This window comes from Pinus tabuliformis, chromosome J (genome assembly GCF_031772625.1).
Source record: "Pinus tabuliformis cultivar Carrire ecotype Pingquan chromosome J, CPIR1, whole genome shotgun sequence".
Taxonomy (NCBI): domain Eukaryota; kingdom Viridiplantae; phylum Streptophyta; class Pinopsida; order Pinales; family Pinaceae; genus Pinus; species Pinus tabuliformis.
This window is the reverse complement of record NC_142295.1, coordinates 198,996,455-199,016,775: the sequence shown is the minus strand read 5'-3', so window position 1 is coordinate 199,016,775 and position 20,321 is coordinate 198,996,455.

Genomic DNA, 20,321 nt, shown 5'->3' with positions numbered 1-20,321 from the left:
AAGCACCTCAAGGTATGTTTTTCACCTTGGAACCAATCATATCTCATGGGCTTCTGAGAAACAACCAATCATAAAAATATCTTGAGAAGAGGCAAAATATGTAGTTGCCACTTCAATGACTTTTCAAGCAGTGTCTCTCACAAGACTATTGGAAGATCTTTCAAATGTTTAGAAGGAGCCAACTCCTATTTACTGTGATATCGCTTCTGAAATTTCTTTATAAAAAAATATTGTCTTTCACAAGAAAATAAAACACATTGACACACGTTTTCATTTCATCCATGAGCATTGCTGGAAATGTTAATCCCAACCACCATGTAAACATCTTAACAACAACCATACTTGTCAAAAGTGCTTTTGCAGGTTGCATCTCTGTTTGAAGATGGAAGGGCTGAAACCAAAATAGAATACGGCACGAACCATTCCTCGACACATAAAAGAATTTAAGGCATTGAATGTATTTTGGTAATTATATATGGGCAATCATTCATTTCACGATTATTGCCCATAGTGCACACACACATGCGCAATTTCCACACTCAACAACAACATGGTATTAATTATTTTTCTATTTCATGTATTAATGTAAAATTGTGTGTTGAGATAAATATGTATGTAAAAATCATTTTTCAAGTAAGAGAGAAAGAGAGCAAGTGTCTCTGAGGAGAAAATTTTGGTGGGCACATAAAAACAACAGTTAGTGTGTTTTACTGTGTATTATTCCGCTTGAAGTGAAAATCTCTGTAAACCTTGTTTTTACTTGGTGAATGAGCTGCGGTCTCATGTGAATGTATTTTCATGTTTTAGAATTCAATCCTAATTTACTGTTGTGTTGCTCTAAACATACTCTGTTGTAGTTCATTTTTTTGCCGCGAGTGAATAGTGCATTTTTAGGTCTCTGTGTAGCTGTCCGAAATCTATCTCCGTGACTCTGCGAAACTGAGTTGCGTGAAAGTAGATTTGCAAAATAATTTTACTTTTCCTCTCCCCATAAATTCTGTTTAATTTTTCTAACATGATATCAAAGTGGGTTAAACGCTGTTAGTGTAAAAACAAGTGTTTTTACCAGCAGTTAAAATAGTTTTGAGGGCAGAATTTCAGAGCATATTTATTAGCAGGTAGAAAGCTTTTTTTTCACTCAGAAATGACAACATCAAGCACAAGTTTGACTAATCTTTAGCTGCCTTGGTTTAATGGAAAAAATTATGATTATTGGGTTATTACAATGAAGGCCTTGTTTTCGTCTCAAGACATTTGGGATTTGGTGGAGAATGGTTTTCAAGAACTAGCAGATGCAGTAGCATACAATGCCTTATCTTAACCAGAAAGAGATTTGTTAAGGGACAACAGGAAGAAGGATCCAAAATCCCTATTATATATATTCCAAGCAGTTCATGAAAGTATTTTCCCAAGGGTTACAACAACAACGAAGTCCAAGCAAGCATGGGACACCCTTTAGGCAACCTACCAAGGCATGGCAAAAGTCAAGACAACAAAGCTGCAAATGTCGAGAAGAGTTTTCAAACACTTTGTATGAAAGAGTTTGAGAATGTAGAATCATTTTTTACACATGTAAGTGGGCTGGTTGCTCAAATCAGGACTCATGGTGAGATACTTGAGGAAAGAAGAATAGTTAAGAAAGTTTTGAGAAGTTTGCCAGCAAGGTTTGATGCCATTGTTGTGGCCATAGAAGAGACAAATGATCTCTCACAGTTCTGAGTGGATGAGCTTAATGCATCACTAATTTCTCATGAACATAGACTGAATAGAGCAACAAGCTCCTCATTGGGGCATGCCTTCAAGACAAAAGTATCATTTGGTCAAGGTCGAGGCAGAGGAAGATGATATGCTAGAGGAAGAGGAAGAAACCCACACAGAGGTGGAAGAAGCAACCTTTCAAGCTCAAATGGAAGAGGAAGCAATGAAAATCCAAGTCAACGCCCAAGCAAAAATCAAGCACAAGGTCAAAGGTATGATAAATTTCAAGTTCAATGTCATTACTATAAGAAGTATGGTCATTACACAAATGAATGTAGAAAGAAGCAATATGACATTAGTAACAAACCAAGTGTAAATTTCACAAAAGAAAATCAGAACCATGATAGCATGTTTTTAGCTTGTAATGTAGCACAAGAAAAACATAGTGATATATGGTATCTAGATTTAGGGTGTAGCAAACACATGTTAGGAAACATAGAAATGTTTTCCAATCTAGTTGAAAGTGTGAAATCTAAAGTGACATTAGGGACTGATAGCAAAGTCTCTGTCATGGGAAAAGGTAGAGTTAATATCCTAACAAAGATGGGGAAGAAGAAGTACATCTCAGATGTTTACTTTGTTCCCGGTCTTAAGCATAAACTCATAAGCATTGGACAACTCATGCAAAAGGGATAAAATGTCTTCTTCAAAAATGATGTGTGCACAATTTTGGATAGGCCTCCAAGCAGACAGCTCACTGCAAAGGTTCAGATGACAAACAATACAATGTGTCCCCTAGAATTAAAATCATATTTGCAAAAAGGAGGTGCAGAAGCACAACTCTCAATGAACTCACAAGAGAATGGAAGAAAATAGGCAACTGTCACACAAGTAAACTTTCAAACAGAGGAAAATATGAAAACTGGTTATGGCATTTGATATTTGGTCATCTCAACTTCGGAGGTTTGAATTTGCTGCATAGGAAAGGCATGGTGAATGGTTTTCCACACATAGAAAAACCGGACAGCCTATGTGAAGGATGTATCTTAGGCAAGCAACATAGAGAGACATTTCCAGCAGGAAAGTCAGTAAGGGCAAAGGAACCTTTGGAGATTGTCCACTCATATTTATGTGGACCAATGCAGACACCATCAATTGGTGGCAGCCACTATGTATTGACCTTCATAGATTACTATAGAAGGAAGACATGGGTCTATCTTCTAAAACAAAAAAGTGAAGTGTTTGAGCACTTTTTCCTATACAAAACTCTTGTTGAGAAGCAAAGTGGACACTACATCAAAGTCCTCAGGACTGACAGAGGTGGAGAATGCATCTCAAATTATTTCCTTCATTTTTGTAGCAAGCATGGAATTCACAAGCAATTTACAACAAGGTATACACCTCAACAAAATGGTGTGGTAGAAAGGAAGAATAGGACCATTATGGAAATGACAAGGAGTATGTTGAAGGCAAAGCATTTTCCAAATGATTTTTGGGCTAAAGCTGTCACTTGTGCAACATATATCTTGAATAGATGTCAAACCAAAAGCATCCAAAACCTGGTTCCTGAAGAGGCATGGAGTGGAAGAATACATAGTGTCACTCACATGAGAGTTTTTGGATGTGTGGCGTATGCACATGTCCCGGATGAGTTGAGGAACAGGTTGGACAGTAAGGCGGAGAAATCTATATTTGTTGGATACAGTGATGAATGCAAAGGCTTACAAACTCTACAATCCATTAACCAAGAAGGTCATAATCAGCAGAGATGTGCCGTTCATAGAAGAGGAAGCATGGGATGGAAGTTTAGAGAAGACAGTCGATGTCAAAGCATGCATACCACATGAGGACAAAGAGGAATTAATAGTAGAAAGTAATTCCTCAACAATGACTCTCTCTACACCTATTCAAGTGCAACAAAGCAAGCAATAAACAACACCATTAACAAATAATAGGAGAGTTTCGCGTAGCCAACCAAGTGCTTCTCCAAGCACACCACAAAGTGTGACACCAAGTGACATATCAAGCCCATCTTCAGCAAGCACAAGGAAATCGAAATTCAGAAATTTAAATGAAATTTATGAGAAAGAAGAAGTTGATAGCAACACTGGTCTGAATGCCTTATTTTCCTTGTTTCATCATGTTGATGACCCAATCCATTTTGAAGATGCAATCAAAGAAGAAAAATGGGTTGTGACAATGGAGGAAGAGATAGAAGCAATAGAAAGTAATGACACATGGAAGTTAGTGAGCCTTCCGAAAGGAAAACGTGTCATTGGAGTGAAGTGGGTCTATAAGACCAAAAGAAACATTGAGGGAAATATTGAAAGGCACAAAGAAAGGCTAGTTGTCAAAGGATACAAGAAGCAACATGGAAGAGATTACATGGAGACGTTCGCGCCAGTCGCGAGGATGGAGATAGTGCACGTAGTTGTGGCGATTTTCATGCAACATAAATTTTAAGTGTATCAAATGGACGTAAAATCAACATTCTTGAATGGAGTGCTAAAAGAGGAAGTGTATGTTATGCAATTGCGTGGTTATGAGGTTGAAGGCCAGGAAGACAAAGTGTATTGGCTGAGGAAAGTTCTCTATGAGTTGAAGCAAGCACCGTGCACATGGTATAGTAGGATAGATGCCTACTTGTTGGACAATGGTTTTGACAAATGCAATGGCGAACCCACTTTGTACATCAAAGAGAGCGAAGGTAAGATTCTCATTGTCCTCTTATATGTAGATGATTTGATTTGTACACGCAATGATGATTTCCTCATCGCTGATTTCAAACAAGTCATGAAGAGTGAATATGAAATGATTGAATTGTGATTGTTAAGATATTTTTTGGGCATAGAAGTGAAGCAAACAAAAAATGACATTTTTATCTCTCAAGCAAAGTATGTGGCAGACATTTTGGAGAGGTTTAAAATGTAGAACAATAAGTCTGCACCAACTCCAACTGTCATAGGGTTGAAGTTGAGCAAAGAAGATTGCAACAGTAATGTCAATCCAGCATTATACAAAAGCATGATAGGCAGCTTGATGTATTTGACCTCCAATAGGCCAGATATAATGTATGCAGTAAGTTTAGTGTCATGGTTCATGGAGACACCCAAGGAGACACATTGGCAAGAAACAAAAAGGATTCTAAGGTATGTCAATGGGACAAAACAATAAAGAATTTTGTACACAACAACAAGTGATTTTAGGCCAATTGGTTATAGTGACAGTGATTGGGCAGGAAGTGTCCATGTCAGAAAGAGCACGTTAGGATATGTCTTCTGTTTAGGTTCCAGAGTCATTTCATGGGCTTCCAAGAAGCATCAAATAGTGTCACTGTCAACAATAGAAGCTGAATATGTCGCAGCAACAGTAGCAGCGTGTTAGACAGTTTCGATGCAAAGAATGTTGAGGGATCTTCATCATGACCAAGACAGAACGACAACTATTTTCTGTGACAACACCTCATCAATTGCATTGTCAGAGAATTCTGTCTTTCACAAGAGGACCAAGCATATTGATGCTAAATATCATTTTATTGGAGAGTTGATTAACAATGATGAAATTGTGTTGTTGCGGGTCACAGGATCAATTTGTTGATATCTTCACAAAGCCATTGGCACGTGAAAGTTTTGTTTATCTCAGAAACTATTTGGGAATTGTCAATGGCGACAATTGTGATTAAAGGGGAGCGTTGGAAATATTAATCCCAACCACGGTGTTAAACACCCTCAAAACAACCATACTTGTGAAAACTATTTTTGTAGGTTGCGTCTCTGTTTGAAGATGGGAGGACTGAAGCCAGAACAGAGTACCACGCGAATCATTCCTCAACACATCAAATAATTTAAGGCATTTAATGTATTTTGGTAATTCTATATGGGAAAGCATTCATTCCACAATTATTGCCCATACTCCACAGACACCTGAGCAATTTCCGCACTCAACAACAACAACATATCAACAACAACAACATATTAATTATTTTTCTCTGTCATGTATTAATGTCAAATTGTGTGTTGAGATAAATATGTATGTAAAAATCATTTTGCAAGTAAGAGAGAAAGAGAGCGAGTGTCTCTGAGGAGAAAATAGTGGAGCAAATTTTGGTGGGCACCTAAAAACAACAATTAATGTGTTTTACTGTTTGTTATTCCGGGGGAAGTGAAAATCTTTGTAAACCTTGTTTTTACTTGGTGAATGAGGGAGAGTTGTGAATTTGTTTTCATGTTTTAGAATTCAATCCTAAGTTATTATTGTGTTGCTCCAAACTTACTCTGTTCTACTTTTTTTTTTGTGGGGTGAATGAGCCCCGGTCTCATGTGAATGTATTTTCATGTTTTAGAATTCAATCCTAAATTATTATTATGTTTCTCCAAACTTACTCTATTCTACTTAATTTTTTTTAGCGTGACATTGTGTTTTTAAGTTGAGTCTAGCTCGTAGACTCAGGGAAATTGAGCTGGGTGAAAGTAGCTTCGCGAAATAATTTTACTTTTCCTCTCCGTGTAAATTTTGTTTAATTTTTCTAACAAGCTTGTGAATGATGGAGACCATACTACTTTCTTTTCTTGGTTTTAGCTATCAACTTAGATATTTTCACAAAGCCATTGGACAAAAATGCCTCTGAATTTCAGAGAGAGAGATTAGGAAGTGTAAGTGCCCCTACTTGTAATAGTTGAGATTATGATGTGTTGTTGAGATATTAATCTAACTGTTTGCTAGGTGTCATGATATTTATTTCATTGTATGTTAGGTGTCATATGACTTTGCTTCTCTTAAGTTTAATTGAGTTCAGCTGAAACTTCTGGAATCATTTATTGTTGGTTGTTTCCTCCTCTAGTATATAGGTTTATTTAATGATTGTTAATGAAAAGAAGAGTTGTTCCTTCCATTAGAATTTTGAGTTCATTCTACGGCTATTTCTGCCTCAGCATTCTTTTTCAAACGCATATCTTCTCAGTAAAATCGGAGAATAATTCGGGACTGTAAATTAACGAAATGTTCCATTTGCAATGCACAGATTTTATTGAATTGACTTCCATTCGGGACTCGGATGCGTGATGAGGAGTTTCCCACGGAAGCGGTGATTGGAAGTCACCAACTTCCATTTACAAGTAACAGCATATTCTTAGATGATCATGTGTTGCTAAAGTTTTGAGATGTGGACATTAATACCGGTCCCTATCAAAAAATTCCAGCAGACGTGCTTAGCGCAAAGGTTATCGAAGGGACAAACGGCATTAGGTTTCGGTAGTCCCACGAACTTCACTCCTTGCTTTGTGGTTTGAGAGCGTCACAAAACTCTGGTAACGACAAAAGGTAGGAAATGCAGAGACGGATATATAACAATATTGTGCGAGACGCTTGCCCTTTTACTGTTGGAGATTATTTAGCGGAGTGGTACAAAAATTTTGCCACACACAATGTATGCATGGTAAGCTTTCCTAGGTATGCATCCTAAATCCTTTTTAACTTAAAATATGTGGAAGTTGACAAATTGCCTTTATTTCTATCGGAATAAATTCTTGAATAATGTCGCTTAAAAGAAGTCCGCTCTATGTCTGGACTCGAAAATTGATATGTGAAGCGATACCCCGCGGACATTGTCTTTTCCCTTCCATTTGTGAAGGGGTGCCCTGCTAAAGTTGATAAAATTATTGAACAACATGAGCAATGTATGGCCACATGTCAAATCATTGAATTCCATTATTGAAGATTTCTTGTGGATAAGATTGTAGATATTGGTCTTTGACCAGTATTGAATCATCTTTGTCGTTAAGTGCAACATGTTGTCACCTAGTATCGAAATCGCTTCAGGCGGTGACCCTGAAAGCAATAATTTATGGTGGGCAGTGATCAGCGATTAACTGCAACAAAAATGGAGGAAGGATAATTTCTATCCAGAATATGGGCTTTCTTTAGCTTTATTCCGTCGGCCGATTCGAGTGACTATTGCCATATAATAAAGGGGAGGGAATGTAAAACCCTGCGTCTCGGGTTTGGTATTTCCTCATTGTTCAATTCTGAGATTTTGATTGCATTCTCCGCTTTCTTAAGCAGCCACGCTGCCGTCATTTAGAGACTGGGTATGTTTGCATAAACATGTAAAGCGTGATCCCGAGCCAAGAATGACTTGCCAACATGGAGGGACCAAATGATAGTTAAACCGACAATTATCTGAATGTTATGTGCGATACATTAATTAAATGTTGAGAAACGTTTGTTGGCGGGTCTTTCTTGGCTCGGTATCCCGCTCTGCATGCATTTCAGAAGGTAGCGCAACCAATACGTTATCAGCCTACTGTGTAGGTATGAAGAAGATCTATTTTGTATAGCATACATATGGATTCCTCTTCAACGTTAAAATCAATGAATTTGGTCTTTCAACATTGAGGTCATCTATTCGTTTACTTTCCACGCAACTTATTTTCTTTTGGGTACTTTTTTACTTTCCACGCAACTTATTTTCTTTTGGGTATTTTTTAATTAGTTGTTTATTTTTTGAAAAATTTCCACTGGATTTTTAGTATTCAATTTTTCTAAAATCTCGAGGGAAATCATTGAAATCACAATTTTAATGAGTAACTCTTGCACATTAAAAGTGTACTAGGAGTTTTTCATGATGCTGAATTTATATATATTGTAAAAAAACTAGTTTAAATAACACAAATCAAGATTTTACTACAACCTTTCCGGCCGGCACCAAAACTCCAAAAAATCCAGAAAAACAACTTCATTTCTTAAGGTGACAAAGGTTGAAATACTTTTATTTGTTGTCATGGTAGAATTCACGTGCTTCGCTTATCCTCTTTGAGTATGCAAATCTGATGTATTTGTCTCAGAGTTTAAGAGAAGTTTTTGACTGGGCTCAATGTAGCTATTTATAATTTTATATTTTCTTCAATATAATAAGAAAATTTAACATAAATCAGTGGTGGATTTAGTAATAAAGACAATTACTAGTTTCTATTTATGTAAGTTGATTTACCATTATTCAGACTAATCTATACCACCTAAAGTTCATTAAATATTAGTTTTTAATTGACAATTTTTCTTTCCAGCCAAAAAATTCTGGATCTTGAAGCATTAACTTTTTTAAGGTGGAAAAATCTATCAAACTCAGAAAATCAAACCAACAGTGAGGACAGCCATCTCTGGTTGCTATCCTCAATTCTGGGCAGATACATCATTGTTATCAAGGAAAACCATGCCACCTGGAATAACCCCTCAGGTGGTCCCCAAGGCAGCAGGCTCTCACTCATGCCAGATGCCTCTGGGTCATGGGCCGTTACCGTATTTCCTTACTAGCTGCTCTTAGCCAAGCAGAAGCATTAGCCTATTTCCTTACTGGAGAAAAGAAAATTCATACATACTAATAAAATTATTTACATATATTGTTGGTAAAGTTGTTCCTATTTGTTTATCCTTTTGTCCACCGTAACATTTCTAATTGGGTTATCACTATTTCTTATGGAACTCTTCCTCCATGTTCATGATCGTCGAACAGGAAACTTCAATCTAAGGAAACATCGCGTGCCAACATTTTAGATATTCTTTTTTTTTTAACATTTTAATTTCATATCTACGTTGATTTTCAGTTTCAATGTATATTTATTAATGTTTTAAGAGAACGTTAACTATTCACCGTTTTGTTTGGTTTTAATTAAATACTAAGTTATTGCCTCAGTAAATGGTACTCTGCTTTCACTTGCATGTTTTAATTATTTTGCTAGATCTCGTCAACATTGTGAGTTAAAATGATCGGAGTGGGCAATAGTTAAATTTACAAGTATTTCAGGTTTAAAATTCCTTATTTTTTGGAAAATTAACAATGTTGTTTTGAAAATTGTGTGTTAAAATGATTAGTGCAGTCACTAGAGTTAGAGTTACAGTAACCTTAAAATTTGAGAAGTATTTCAAATTTGAAATTAGTGCCTTACCCAAAACATTAACAGTGTTGTTTCTTTACCCAAAACATTAACAGTATTGTTTTTAATGCGACGGGGTGTTTCAAATTTGAAATTCCTACTTGCGAAACATTAACAATATTTTTTTGAGTGCGTGGATGGTTCGTAGCTGCCAGGCAAGAGCGAATAAATGTAAATGTTTTTCTTTGAAGAAAATATAATTTAGTATTACTCGTCCTGAATTTCAAGGAAAGATGATTTAATATTGATAATGGTTTCCAATTATACATTATTTCTCTTCAGTTGTACCGTTGGTTTAGGTTATTTTTGGTTCTCCAGTTGATGTAGCAATTGATATTGGGAATGAACCGTGTGTGGATGAGATTGTTCCGTGATCCGAGATTCACTTCATTTTGTGTATGATTCGTTGTGCGTTAGGACGGAAGCTTGGGGTTTGAGCTCCTAGATGATAAGTTTTTCCATGTAAAAAAATAGTAGAATGATTTATTTCTTAATTAAAATTTTTAATTTTATTGGTAACAAAACTTTAGAATTTAGAAGATAAGTTTTTCTACGTTAAAAAATGGTAGAATGATTTATTTTTAATTAAAATTTTTAACTTTAGTGACCACAAAACTTTATCCGTGTTGATATATTTTTCTCTTTTAGATTCTTTGTAAGTTGTTCTATTATTTTAAAAATGTTTTCAAATTATCATTTCTTTAAAATCATATTTTAAATAATAATAATAATGTGATTTTAAATAATATTAATAATGTCAAAGTATTTATGCTTTGGTTGAATAGGAAATTGAGATTGTTGACTTTTTATGTTTATGAAATATATATCAATTGAATTTATTCTCCATCGTTATATAAAAAAATGTGTGTAAGATAAAACATTTATATTAACACTAGCATAGATTGAGCTTAACTTGAGATCTATCAAGTGTCGATAGGGATGAAATCTTTCAAGGTGCAAACCTCATTTTTTAGTGTAAAACTTAATCGAGAGGTTTGATCCCACTTTGTGCTTGATAGATCGAGAGTTAAGATGGATCAAGGCTAGAATAAGTATGAATACTATTAAAATTTAATATTTATCTATCTCTCCCTCCATCTGTGTATCTCTATCTTCTTCCCTCTCTCCCCCCTCTATCTGTATCTCTATTTTTCTCTATCTCTCCCTCTTCGTCTCTCTATCTCCACCCCAAACGTACGCATTCTCTCCACATGCATCTTTCTCTCTCTACCTTGCTCTCCTCCCCCCACCTCTCTCTCTCTCTCTCTCTCTCTCTCTCTCTCTTCGGACTCTTCTTCCTCCATCACTCTCTCTCTATTTCAACTGTTCTTTCTCGCTCACTCTCTCCTCCTCTCTCTCTTCCCTCGTGCTCTCCTTTCTCCCTCAAACTCTCCATCTCTCCCGTGTCACTCCCTTCCTCCACCCTCTCTCCACCCCCCTCCTCTCTATGTCTTTCTTCATCGCTCCCTCTCTCTCCCCGTCCATGTCTATCTCTCTCTGTCCATATCTATATATCTACTCTTCATCTCTCTCTTCCCTCTTGGTCTATGTTTTCCCTTACTCAACCATTCTCTCTCTCTTTCCACCTACCCTCTCCATCTCTCCATTGTCACTCTCTCTCTCACTCCCCACTCTTTTCTCTCTCTATCTTTCTTCTTTCCTCTTGTTCTCTACCTCTTCATCTCCATCTCTCTCTCCCTTCCTCGTTTCTTTCCTCTCTTTATATTTATATTAACACTACAAAATATCAATATCTATCTATCTCTCCCTCCCTCTCTATCTCTTTCTTGTTCCCTCTCTCCCCCCTCCATCTATATCTCTATCTTCCTTTCTCTCTTCTTCTTTGTCTCTCTATGTCACACCCAAAACATACACATTCTTTCTCCACATCTATCATTTTCTCTATCCATCACTCTTCCCCTTTTCTCTCTCTTCCCCCTCTCCTTGTCTCTCTCTCTCTCCTCCGACTCTTCTTTCTCGCATACTCTCTTCTTCTTTCTCTCTTCCCTCCTACTCTGCTTTCTCCCTCACTCTCTCTGCATCTCTCCCTTGTTACTCCTTCTCTCCCTCTCCACCCCTCTTTTTATTCTTGCTCCCTCTCTCCTCCTCCAACCCCATCTTTCTTACCCTCCCTTTCTTCCTCTTTTTATATTAATATTAATATTAATATAAATAAAAATATTATTAATATAATATAATATTATTGACATTAGATTATAATTAATATTTAATATAAAGATAAATATTAATACTCTTAATATAATATATATTTAATATTAATATCAATAGATTAAAATAGATCTCTTTTTTTTTTTCTATAAAACATATCTCTTTTTTTTGCTATATAACCTATGTTGTTTAATAGAGAAATCCAAAGAAATTATAATATTTAAATGATATTATGCGCGAAAGTTAAAATGACATTAAAAGAACAAAGAGATAAGGAAATCAAACGTAAGGACTATAACTATGAAATTCAACTTAGCTAGTTCTAAGACGTCATACCGATGCCTGCTTCAGGTTCAAAATGTTTAAAATGCGATCAAAGTTGTTGTGCAAGTTGTAAAAATTAAAATAAAGATGAGGTTAATATTTTATTTAGGATGGATGATCATGAATGCACCACGCTGATTTCAGATTTAATATAACTAATTTTAAATATAATTAACAAGCGTACTTGTTTTCCATTGAGATGTTTCTATTTACTTCTTTGTGATAGGGACCCGCTACCAAGACTTGTGTATCAGTAAATCCGTACAATCTGAGCACTTGTAATGGCTAGCTTGTGTCAATGTTCTAATAGCAATTTGAGTGAAATTTTAAATAATTTAATTCTACAGATTAGGCGTTTTGAATTATATCAAATAAATTAGGTTTGCAAATGAATTTTTTGTATTTTTATCATTATATTATTTTCATTTTTAATTAAATTGATATCTATATTTGTATTGAGTAAATATTTATTTTATTGAACATGTGTTAATTTTATATTGAGTTAGGATATATTTATATATCTGTCATATTAGATTGTAGAATGAGCATCCCTATAAGAACTTTGCTACTTAAATATAAGTACTCTATTAGATAAATTTAAGTTTGTAATCTTTTAAATTAGCTAATTAAATATCGATATTCTATTATATGAGTTTAAATTTGTAATTTTTAAAATTATTATCTTGAATATTAAAAAACAATATTACATTTAACAAATTAACATCAAATATTTAGAATTATTTTTCCTTATTAATTTTTTAAAACAAATATTCTAACTTATTAATCCATGCCTCACCATAAACTATACATTCGTCTCATGGTCAAAGTGTGTTCAATCTATATTATTCTCTTGATTCTTTTGCAATTTTAATCAAAATTTTGAGAAAATGTTGAATATTTTTATTTTCCTATAAATTCAAAAATAATTTTCTTATTTTTATAAATATTATTTTTAATTTTAAAAAGTTGAAGCGAGCCTTGGTGAAACATTATTCCCTTGGCGGAGGATGATTTATTTTGGTATTTCTCAATGTCTCACAAATGATTTTAAATTAAAAAAAAAAGACTAATTTTGTGAGTGACCATTCTGTGGATAAAATTCTCCAAGCAGATACTTTATGTAAGCGGGGGGATGGGGTGTTTCGTCAGTTAGTGATCCGACGCTAACATCAATACATGTACAGCTAGTGTATTCATATTTTATTATTTCATTTTAAGCTCTTTTCCATTTAAAACTTTCAGAAATTTAATTGTGCCGGAGGATAGTAGCATATAGTTGTGAATATGTGTGGAATGAAGGATGTGCAGAGGACGAGGTATGTGATAGAGAACTAGGGTGCATAATAAAATTTCTTCCGTACACAAGGAATTAATTTTATACTCTTTTCCATTTAAATGTTTTATAGATTTACCTATGTAGGAGAGTAGTTGCCTAGAGTTATGAATTTGTGCATAATAAAGTTTGTGCTAAGGATGGGGTATGTGCAAGAAAATGGAGGTGTAGAGGAAAATTTATTCCATAGGCCAGAAAATAATTTAACTAAGAACACAAACTTTAATTCATAATGTGATGGACATAATTAGAAAGAATAGTTTATAAACTAGAAATAATGAATCTTGGTATTTAAGGTTTCCTAGTACTATCTGCATTTTTTATTCCACATTTGTGAATTAAGTTCTTATTATTATTATTAAATATTAAGTTAAGTGTATTTTTAGTACCTACCTCGTTATTGTTATTATTAGTCCCTGCCTATTGTGGGACTATAACATTTTCTTTGATGTCAAAGTGCATTGAATCTATATTATTTTGATAATATTTTGCAATTTTAACCAGTTTTTTTTAGAAAGAGTTGAATATTTCTATTTTAAATGCATATGAGAAAGTAGTTTTGCATGGAATAATGAGAGTGTGAAGTGGGAAACAAAAAATATGATATGAAATGTTGTGGTCTTCTATATATATTTAACATCAACAAGTTTATTTTGTACATCCATTCTCACTTCTTAGATTTTTGAATTAAATACTAATTATCGAATATTAAATCAAGTTTTTTTTCATTAAATCTGAGGAAGATGTGTTTTGTAGGAAAACGACTGTGCAGAGCAAAGATATAAAACATGGATATATTGTGTGACTGCCTTACATATTTTTCACCTTGGTACATTAGTATTATTAAAAGAATAGTAATGCAGTTATGTAAGTTCTGTAATCATCAAGAAAATGGTCGGGTGTTTTTCCAGTTTGATATCTAATACTGTTAATAAAATAAGTGTTTCTACTGCATTTATCTCTTATCATTTCATTTAAGCTATTTTTTCTTTAAAACATTTGCAGATTTAACTATGGAAGAGAACAATTGTATAGAGATATCAATATGAATCTGTGTGGAAGGTGGGATGTCTTGAGGATGGTGTATGTGTGGGAGGAAAAGGTGTAGAGGGAACTTTATTCCGTAGACATGAAATTAATTTAACTTGGGAACGTAAAATTTAACTTGTAAAGTAACAAACGCTGGTGATAAGGATGGTCAACTTGAAAATAGAAAGAGAATTTTATAAACTAGAAATAATGAATCTTGGTATTGAAAGTTTTCAAATATTATGTGCATTTGTGATTTTACATTTGTGGATTAAATACTTATTATTTTTATGCAATATCGAATTAAATTTATTTTTTATGCGTGTAAACAAGTAGTTTTGTGCGAGAGAACGTGTGCAGAGAAATGAATGAAAAAAATTATTTGTAGTGTAACGGAAACTTTCATTTGCAATGTTGTAGTCTTTCAAAAAAAAAATTTATCAGCGAATGCCTTTTTCACATTTATGTTAACTTCTTAAATTTATTAGTTAAATACTAATTATCCAATATTTAACTTTGAATATTTTTAATACATGTGAAGAAAAGGTGTTGTGGGAGAGAATGGGTGTGTGGGGCATGGACAAGAAATGTTGATACATTGTGCAAAAGATATTTCTAAGAAATATAAACCAAAGAAAAACTTTTCAGAAAAATATCAAAATATATTTGGGAGGGGAATAAATACAAACTACAAGCTTAGAGGATTTTGATATACTAGGGCAACTGTATTGTGAGATTGTATTGCAATAACATCAGCTCAAGATACAACACTAGAATATATTGCTTGAATTCTTTATTTTTCCTTTCCCATTACCTTGTCATCATGCAAGCTCGCATTGGTAGAAGAGTTTTTTTCAACTGTACTATTACTGGTCGAATCTATGAGAATGGATCTAGTAGATATCTATAAGAGTTAAATTGTTGTCCTCAGCATACACATTGCCATTTCAGAGGAAGTTCATTGTGCGGAGTTCTTCCACAATCCACGCAATGAACTTCCTCTTGAAAAGGTAACAATCTTACTTTTTTCATTGGATCCAAGATGTCTCAATCAATTCGTCTATTGTTAGTTTTGTTTAGTAGAGATAATTTTTTAATCATATTCAACGATCAAATGGTTTCTCATTTAATTGTTAAATCCCATCTCAATCTCAAAGTGTCATGGAGTTTCAGAATTGTGATGCATTAATTACAATATGTTATGGGATATTTGTTTTTTAAAACATGGATGCCTAGGTGTCCCCAAATGTAATATGTTCACACTATAGTTATACTTAGAAATTAGGATTCTCTTTGTGGTGATTGGCCAGTGAATTTAATAATAATATTTTAGTGCAGAAGCATTTCACACTCAAGAACTTGAAATTTTGATTTAATAGGTTTACATTAAATTTATACTTGGCTAGTGAGATTTTATGTATTTATATAATTATAATAGCTATATAATTGACGTGTATCAACACCAAATGTTGAACCATTCGACAATTCGAACGGTGTTTCCCAATTCTAATTTTCATATACTAATTTGGATATTAAAATGATGCAACTAATGTGTGGAAGTGAGTTCATTTTGTGGGAGTGTAGAGCTTCTCACTCTACACACATCGCACAATTAATTGTATTGCACTATGAAGAATCCACAACGACCATATTATGGGAAAAATAATTTATTTTAAAATTGCAACGACATAAAACATGTTAATTATTATTATTGTATTTTACTTATTCTACGTTTACCCTTGTCATTAATTTTTAATTGCATATTTTTATGCTGTAGCTTATGAGTCATATTATTAGTGGCATGTTGTGAGGGACTTTGGTAGATTATTATTATTATTAAACCAATAGTAAAAAAATTGTGTGAGATTTGGCATCATTGGGCATAGAGATGAGCGGCTTCTTCAATTAGTTCTCTCACATTGACAATCAGAGAGGAATTTCTAGTGAATTTATGTCTTTTTATTTTATTTAAAGTTCTTTTTCATTTATAACTTTTACACATTTACTTGTGTAGGAGAACAATTGTAAAGAGCTATGTATATGTGAGGAACAAAGGATTTGTGAAGGATGGGGCATGTACTGGAGAACGAAGATGTTGATTTTTTTTACTCTGTAAACACGAAATTAATTCAACTAGGTACAAAAAATTTAATTCATAATCTAATAGGCAATCGTTATGGGAATGGTTAATTTGAGACTAGGAAATAGTGGTTTATAAACTAGAAATAATGAATCTATGTATTTAAGGTTTCTAGATACTATGTGCATTTGTGATTTCAAATAATAATTATTATAATGAAATATTATATTAAGTGTCCTTTTAATATGTGTGAACAAGTAATGTTGTGCGCGAGAGCAGATGTGCGGAATAAGGATAGGAAACATTGATACATTGTGTGGCTCTCTTGTTTTATCTACATGTCGATACATTGAGTGAGGACACGAAAACAAATGTAGTCAGTGAATTGAATGTTGAAAGTACTAATATTTACCTAAAATGGTGTTTTTTATTAATCAATGGACAAAAATTGTGATGATAAAAAATCTGGATGGTCACTTTGTCCTCAATATAAATATTTCAAATGCAAAATAGTAGCAGGTGGTGATTTCTAGAGAAACAAGTCAACAAACATTCGAAATCGTTATTAAAGATAGGAGATAGTTTATTTACAATGATACAAGTAATTCATTTTATAATATCTGTATGAACTTTAACTGATCGATTACGTATTTCAAATAGTGAAATGTGTAACTTTGTCCTCTACTGAATATTTCTCAATACTAAGTGCATTTGTGATTTCACTTTTGTGGATTAAATTCTTATTATTATTATGAAATATTAAATAAAGTTTTTTTTAATGTATGTGAACAATTGGTGTTGTGCGGGAGAATGGGTGTGTAGAGCAAAGAATAGAAACTTTAATTTGTAGTGTAATTGAAACTGTCATCTGTAATGTTGTGGTCTACCACATAAATTTCCAGTGAGAAAATTTATTCCACACACCCATTCTAACTTCTTACGTTTGTGAATTAAACAATAATTATCAAATATTCAATTAAGTTTATTTTTAATGTGTGTGAGGAAGAGGTGTTTTCTAGGAGAATGGGTGTGTGGAGCAAAGGTAGAAAATGTTGATACATTGTGTGGCCCCCTCACTTCATATGCATTTTAGTACTTGGTACAATATATCAACTATATAAATTAGTATTATTAAACTAATAGTAATAAATTGCGTAAGTTCTGGTGTCATTGTGTAGAGTAATAGAATAATACTGATACAATGTGAATGATATGCAATGAGATAAGGTGTGCACTTTCATAGTTGGTGAATTGAATTATGAGAAGGACTAATATTTAACGGTAGCGATGCTTTTTGTTAAGGAGAGGAAATACATTGGGATGATAAAAAAATATAGATGACATATTTATCCCTGATACGAATATTTTGTGATGTGTTTTATATGCAAAATAGTAATAGGTGTTGACATTTAGGCAATTGAGTCAGCAAGAGTTTGAAATCGCTAATGGAGTAATGAAATAATTTATTTGTAGCAATACAAGTAGGTGGTCTTGTCATATCGATAGGAACTTTCACTAATCGATTATGTATTTCTAATAGCAGAGTGTGTAGCATTTGATCTTTTCATAATGTATTTAAAAACTAGGAGTATTGTTAGATCTTCTACTTCCTTACATAAATTGTTATATCTAAAACTCAGATCACATAAAATCATATCCATGGCTTTCAATAATTTCTTAATGGCATCTCTAATTATCGTATGAAAAGTATAAAATATGGAACAAAAGGTCATCAAAAGACAATATTAATGAGATATCGGTGTTTACGAAGTGGAGTGTAATTACAAAGCCATAAGCCTCTCCGGGAGAGACATAGTGTGATATGTCTTGCTATATTTTGACAGTGTTGGAACCTCCAACATGTCAGGGGATCTCCCTGGTAAGAAGTCTCAGCTATACGTCAAATCATTTGGAGTAGGAGTCCCAGTAGTGGATAGTACGACATCACCTTGATTGCAGTTGCGTGCAAAGGAAAGTAAGATGTCCTTGTTGGTGGCAAGGGTTTGACCTTGCAACAAGTCAAGGAAGGTGCATGAAAGGCTCTAACACATGGAACCAGGGATAGGTGCGCACCTTAGAAACCATAGCACACAGCTTGAAAGGGAACACACGAGTAGAAAGACGTCATGAGATGGAAAACAGGATAGCTAACGATCCAAAGTGATGGATTATATCAACACCATTCTTTGATAGGATTCATACAAACACATATAGAATAGTCCATACATACATGCGTAAATAATGTCTCCATACATGATTAAGGTAACCAAGATATGCAAACTACAATAACAACATATGCATGAAACGTGTTGGCTCTATTATATTAAAAGAGTGAAAGATCCAATCATACATACAACCAAGACTTCCACTAGCCCGATAGCGGAACATTACAGTCAGTGTTGGCTACTCCTCCAAAGAGATGTGCTAGCTCTACAATATGGAGAAGCCAAGCCTCATTACAATACACTCCAAATTTTCTCTAACTTACACCTATAGGAAGCTTGGCTCCCAAATGCCTATACAATGAGTTATGAGGTTCTATAAATAGAAAAGGGTGGGATGGCCCTTGACATTCCCATTTGTGACTCTTCATCTACCCTCATGACTCTTCAAATATTACATGATTGTTACATTCTACTATCGACACTAGGTCTTTCACTTTTACAACATGTTTACATTACAATATGCCCATGTACCCATCTGAGACAAAAATAGGATTGAGTAAGCCATGCAAGATATCACTAATACTCAGACAGTTGTGGGAAGACTAACTCTTTGACATCCTCATGAGGATTGACGTTGGCGAACATATGCAAAGCTCGGTAGTCCATTATGGTATCTATGTGCTCTATGGCGACATCCTTTTAGAAGTCAACTCTTTCCTCCATTTCATCTGGGTACATTGATTTGGCACTTCTATCAAACTCATCAGATAAAATGCAGATCATAGTCTTGAGAGCAATTGGACTAGCAACATACTCATGCATAGCGTGTGCACTCATCTGCAACTCTGCACTGGTGGTTATGCACATCAACTAGTCAAAATAAATGTCCAGCTCCAGTCGAGCTTGGTTCTCTGACTTCACCTTGGTGAGTGTGCCAATGGATGGGATTGCATGCATGCACACAATGAAAACCAAGCTCCTGAACACCCATGCAGGTGAAGCCTGTAAATTGGTGATGAACCATAGGAATTCCTCATAGTTCTAGATTTGACTCTGGATGCATGCCTTCAACTCTATTGCCTTTGGATTCATCATCTTTTGCAAGTGTAACGGGGCTCCTTTGTACCTCATTGTCCATGTTTTCATGTGATCGACAACAGTGTGTAGATATTACCAGGTGCATGCTCTCCTAGAACAACGCTACTACTAACCGTTGATATGGACAACTGACTTATGCACAGTGATGAACTTGGAGTAAAACATCCACATCACTGTCTCGAGAGATGATAATTCATATAGTATCATTGTCCTCAACTCTTCTATGGCAGATGCTATAACCTTCTCTCCTTCCTGCTTCACTACTTGTAACACCTTAGCCATGCGCTCATTCTCAGCTATCAAGAATCTAATGCTTGAGTTGGTGGCTTCGACATATGATTTGGTAACATCGGCCAATACAGTTGGATGCTTGCGCACATTGAAAACACTCAATATCTCTTCAGACTACACAGGAGATACATAGACATCTGGAGGAGGCATGCTATGCGACTACACAACTCTATGTTGTGACTCATCAAAATATAGGTTGCGCATCT